Below are 6,269 nucleotides of genomic sequence, written 5' to 3' on the forward strand. Positions count from 1 at the left end.
GGGTCCCCAAGGCACATGAGACCCCCCTAAGAATCAAAGGGGGGGCCCCAAGGTACATAGAACCCCCTAAACATTAAGGGGGGGTCCCCAAGGCACATGGGACCCCCCTAAGAATCAAAGGGGGGGCCCCAAGGTACATGGGACCCCCCCAAAAATTAAGGGGGGGGGCCCCAAAGCACATCAGACCCTCCCAAACATTAAGGGGGGTCCCCGTGGCACATAGGACCCCCCTAAACATTAAGGGGCGGGTCCCTGAGAGCCCCCCCCCGCCCAGAAAAGACCCACCAGCACCCTGAAGCCGGTTTTACCTCATCCCACCGCCTCCGTCCCCAGCCGCGGCTTCGCAGCTCCGAACGTGGCCGCCGCCATTTCCCTTCCCCCTCCCAAAGGCTGGAAACCTCTGTGGGCCCTGAGGGGAGTCCCCGCTCGGTTAATTAAGGAGAGGGGATGTTAATTAACCGAGGGGGGGGTTAATTAGGAGCGTTAAATGGCGCTTCCCCGCCCCCCTCGCCCTGTGGCGGCTGCGGCGCAGTAATGGCGGATCCCCTCCCGGCTAGAAAATGGCGGGAAGACGCCGCGCATGCGCGGTGGGGAGAGGCGGGGGGGGCGGCGCCTGCGCGGCGGGGGGGGCGGCGCCTGCGCGGCGGCGGGGCGCGCATGCGCGGAAGCAGGAAGTGAAGTCGAGGGGGAGTGAGGGCGGAAGTGCGGGCAGGCGCCGCGCATGCGCGTTGGGGAGGAAGCGGGCGGGTTCGCGCATGCGCAGTGGTGGGAGGCGCTGTTTGGGGGTTTTTATGAATATTAATGAGCGGCTGGGAATATTAATCACGGCGAGTGAAAGCGAGGAGCGTGGGGTGAATGCGAGGGAGGGTCGGGGAGTATTAATGAGCGCCGGTGGCCCTGCTGGCCATTAATGAGCCTTGGTTCGTGAATATTAATGAGGATCTAGCTGTTAATGAGGATGATGGCGATTAGCGGCTGTGAATATTAATGAGGATGGGTGTTAACGACTATTAATGGGGATTGGCACACGCTCATGAGCATTTATTGCTGTCTATTTATGAATAGTAATGATTATCGATGACTAATAATAGCTATGAATGGCTCTTAATTAATATTAATGTATCCTAATTAACATTTTCATTGAGAGATGTTAATATTCATGAGCGCCGATGAACGCTGGCAAGCATTAGTGGGTGTGGCTGAGGGTTAATGGCCGTTATTAAGTATGAAGGTGCATTAATGACTCCCTAATTAATTGATGGTATTATTTCTAATTAATCATTTTTAAATTGTCCTCGTTTGGCGTTTTTTTCATCATTAATTACCTTAATTAGGGATTTTTGGCCGAGTTTTAGGGATTTTTTGGCCAAAATTAGGGATTTTCTTTTTTTTTGGTGCTCGTTTGGGAACGTCAGCCCTTTTTGGGGCGGTTTCCAGCATTAACGGGATTCTTAATAAAATTAATAATCTTAATAATCACTAATTAATTTCCGTGGGCCGGGGCATTTTTCCAAATTTTCCTCCTTTTGCGGGTTTGACCCGTTTTGAGGCGGAAACGGGGAATTTTGGGTCCGGCCCTGCCCCACCGAGGCTTTTCCCCAGGAAACCCCTAATTGGTCCTTCGTTAGGGAAAATTTGGGGTGAAAAAGTACAATTTAGGGGAATTTGGGGAGAACGGGGTTAAAAAAGTGCAGAATTGGGGAAATTTGGGGAAAATTTGGGAAAATTTGGGGACATTTGGGGAGAATTTGGGGAATTTGGGGATAATTAGGGAAGAATTTGGGGAGAATTAGGGGAGAATTTGGGGAATTTAGGGGAAATTTGGGAAATTTGGGGCCAAAAGGGGTCGATGAGGGAAAATTGGGGGAGACTGGGGGGGACATTGGGGAAAATTAGGGCAAATTCAGGCAAATTCAGGGAAAACAAGAAAAGTTGGGGAAATATTGGGGAGAAATAGGGGAAATTGTGAGGAAATAAATGGAAAATTGGGGAAAAATTAGGGGAGATGGAAAAATTAGGGCGGAATTAGGGGAAATTGGGTGAAAATAAGGAAAATTGGGAGAAATTGGGGAATAAATCGGAATTAGGGGAAAATAGGGATAAATTAAGGGAAATATTGGGGAAATTAAGGGAGAATTAGGGGAAAATCAGGGGGAATTGATGGAAATTAGGGGGGAATTGGGGGAAAAAAACAGGGGGAAATTGGGGGAAATTAGGGGGGAAATAAGAAAAGCCAGGGAAAATTAGGCAGAAATTTGGAGGAATTAGTTGGAATTAGGGGAAATGAAAGATAAACTTGGGGGAAAATTAGGAGAAATCAGGGAAATTTGGGGGGAAATTAGGGGGACTTGGGGCAAATTTGGGGAAATTGGGGGAAAATAAGGACACTTTAGGGGGAATTCCTGGAAATTTAGGGGAGTGTAGGGGAAACCAGGGAAAAATTGGGGCAAATTTGGGGAGATCGGGGAAAATTCAGGGCGAATAAGGGGAAATTTGGGTGAGAAAAGGGCAGATTGGGGAAAACTGGGGAGAATTAGGGGAAATTGGGGGGGGGAAAATGGGAAAATTTAGGGGGGAAACTAGGGGAATATAGGGGGAAATCAGGGGAAATGGGGGGGGAAGTGCAGGCAAACTAGCAAAAATTAGGAAAATAAGGGAAAACCAGAGGAAATTTGGGGAAACTGGGGGGAAGCTGGGGGCAAATAAGAAAATTTAGGGGAATATAGGGGAAAATTAGGGAAATGGGGGGGAAATTGTGGGCAAATTAGCCAAATTTGGGGAAAGGAGGGAAAATAAGGGAAAACCAGAGGAAATTGGGGGGGGAAATTGGGGGAAAATAGGAAAATTTAGGGGAATATAGGGGAAAATCAGGGGAAATGGGGGGGAAATTGTGGGTAAATTAGCCAAATTTGGGGGAAAGGAGGGAAAACAAGGGAAAACCAGAAGAAATTGGGGAGGGGGGAAATTAGGGGAAAATAAGAACATTTAGAGGAAATTGGGGGAAAAAAAGAAAATTTAGGGGAATATAGGGGAAAATCAGGGGAAATGAGGGGGAAATTGCAGGCAAATTAGCCAAATTTGGGGAAATGAGGGAAAATAAGGGAAAACCAGAGGAAATTGGAGGGGAAATTGGGAAAAAAAAAGAAAATTTAGGGGAAATTGGGGGGAGAAAAAGAAAAATTAGTGGAATATAGAGGAAAATCAGGGGAAATGGGGGGAAATTGTGGGCAGATTAGCCAAATTTGAGGGAAAATAAGGGAAAACCAGAGGAAATTGGGGGGAAATAAGAAAATCTAGGGGAAGAATGGGGGAAAATTAGGGGAAATGGAGGGGGAAAATCGGCAAAATTGGGGGAAAATCGGAGGAAATTGGGGGGGGAAACCGGGGGAAATCGGGGGAAACTGGGGGAAATCAGTGGAAATGGGGGGGAAATCAGAGGAAATTTGGGGGAGAAACCCGGAAAATTGAGGGGAAATGGGGAAACTGGGGGAAATCAGTGGAAATGGGGGGGAAATCAGAGGAAATTTGGGGGAAAACCTGGAAAATTGGGGGGGGAAATGGGGAAATTGGGCCGCCCGGGTGCCCCCTCGGGGGTGGGGGGATGGGGGCACTCCCCCCCCTGCCCCCCCCCCGGTTATTCTTAGGGTGAGTTATGGGGTGCGGGGGGGGGGATCTATAGGGCCAGCCCCATATATGGCCACAGGGCGAAGGTGCCCCCGGCCCCCACTGGCGTCACGAGCTGATCGGGTGTCGGGGGGGGGTCCCAAAAATATCCCTTTGTGGGGGGGAGGGGGGGGGCCCCACCTGTCCTTTGTCTGTCTGTCCCCTCCCCCCCCACCCCGGGCCTTTTGTCTTGCCTCATCCATCCCATAATAAACCTTGGGGGGGGGGCTATAGGGGGCCCATATGGGGCTGGGGGGGGGGTCTATGGGGCTGGGGGGGTTCTACGGGGGGAGATATGGGGGTCCTATGGGGCTGGGGGGGGCTATGGGGCTGGGGGGGGTTCTGTGGGGCTGGGGGGGGGCTATGGGGCTGGGAGGGGGTTCTATGGGGCTGGGGGAGCTATAGGGGTCCTGGGGGGAGATATGGGGGTCCTATGGGGCTGGGGGGGCTTCTATGGGGCTGGGGGGGGCTATGGGGGTCCTATAGGGGAAATATGGGGGTCCTATGGGGCTGGGGCGGGGGCTATGGGGCTGGGGGAGCTATAGGGGTCCTGGGGGGGGGAGATATGGGGGTCCTATGGGGCTGATGGGGGGGGCTATGGGGGGAGATGTGGGGGTCCTATGGGGCTGGGAGGGTTCTATGGGGCTGGGGGGGGCTAGGGGGGGCCTATAGGGGAAATATGGGGGTCCTATGGGGCTGGGGGGGGGCTATGGGGCTGAGAGGGGGTCCTATGGGGCTGGGGGGGTCCTATGGGGCTGGGGGGGGCCCTATAGATCTATGGGGGGTCCCTGTGCCCCCCACGGGGCGGCGGGGTGGCCTTGAGGTGGCCCCGTCCGTGTCCCCCCCCCCCCCCGTGGGTGACGTGGTTGGGAGGGGGAGGGGGGGATATAAGGGGGGTCCCCCCGGGTGGTGCCCGCAGACCCACGGGGCAGGTGGGGGCAGGGGGAACTGGGAGCACTGGGAGGGACTGGGAGGGGGCTATGGGGGAACTGGGAAGGCCTGGGAGAGGGCTATGGGGGAACTGGGAGGGGACTGGGAGGGTCGAGGGGGGAACTGGGAGGGCACTGGGAGGGTCTGGGGGGGACTGGGAGGGACTGGGAGGGTCGAAGGGGGAACTGGGAGGGACTGGGAGGGTCTAGGGGGGAACTGGGAGGGACTGGGAGGGTCGAGGGGGGAACTGGGAGGGTCGAGGGGGGAACTGGGAGGGCACTGGGAGGGTCGAGGGGGGGAACTGGGAGGGAGTGGGAGGGTCTAGGGGGGGAACTGGGAGGGACTGGGATGAGAGTGGGAGGGTCTATGGGGTAACTGGAATGAGACTGGGAGGGTCTATGGGGGAACTGGGGAGGGACTGGGATGAGACTGGGAGGGTCTGGGGGGGAACTGGGAGGGACTGGGATGTGCTGGGGGGAGTGCACTGCAGAAATCCTGGGGGATACTGGGACATACTAGATGGTACCAGGGGGTTAGTGGGGAAGTACTGGTGGGGCTTGGGGGGGGGGATGCTGGGATGTACTGGGACATACTGGGACATACTGGGAGGGGTGGTTGTGTCCCGGACCAGGACCAGAGACTCCTGAGTCAGCACCGTGTGTCCTCCCCGACCCTGAGACCACAGAGAGAGGTGGGGCTGGGCACTGGGAGCACTGGGAGGGAACTGGGAGGGACTGGGAGGGAACTGGGGGGGGGGACTGGGAGGGACCTGGAGGGATGGGGTGGTACTGGTGGGTACTGGGAGGTGCTGGCGTGGGTTAACGGGCAGGCACCATAAGGTACTGGGGAAACGGGGCTGAACTGGGGTGGAACTGGGAGCACTGGGGAGGAACTTGGAATGGGGATGGGATCAACTGGGAAGGAACTGGGAGAACTGGGAAGGAACTGCGGGAACTAGGAAGGAACTGGGAGCATTGGGGAGGGACTTGGGATGGTGATGGGTCAAGCAGGAGCAACTGGGAGCACTGGGGAGCAACCGGGAGCACTGGGGAGGAATGGGAGATGATGGGACCACCAAGGAAGGACTTGGTGGGGTCAACTGGGAAGGAACTGGGAGAACTGGGGAGGAAGGGAGGAGGGTTGGGAGATGGACTCAGGATGGAGATGGGTCAACTGGGGGGAACTGGGAGAACTGGAGAAGACTGGGCGATGATGGGGCCCACCAAGGAAGGACTTGGGATGGGGTCAACTGGGGAAGAGCTGGGAGCACTGGGGAGGAACTGGGAGCACTGGGGAGGGACTGGGAGCACTGGGGAGGAACTGGGAGCACTGGGGAGGAAGGGAGGAAGGGAGGAGGGTTGGGAGATGGACTTGGGCTGGAGCTGGGTCAAACCGGGGGAACTGGGAGAACTGGAGAAGACCAGGAAATGATGGGCCCACCTAGGAAGGACTTGGGCTGGGGTCAACTGGGAAGGAACTGGGAGCACTGGGGAGGGACTGGGAGCACTGGGGAGGGACTGGGAGCACTGGCGAGGGACTGGGAGCACTGGGGAGGGACTGGGAGCACTGGGGAGGAAGGGAGAAGGGTTGGGAGATGGACTCGGGCTGGAGCTGGGTCAACCAGGGGAGAACGGGAGAAGAGCTGGGCAATGATGGGCCCACTAAGGACTTGGCCT

This window comes from Harpia harpyja, unplaced genomic scaffold, assembly GCF_026419915.1.
Source record: "Harpia harpyja isolate bHarHar1 unplaced genomic scaffold, bHarHar1 primary haplotype scaffold_427, whole genome shotgun sequence".
In the NCBI taxonomy this organism is placed as follows: Eukaryota; Metazoa; Chordata; class Aves; order Accipitriformes; family Accipitridae; genus Harpia; species Harpia harpyja.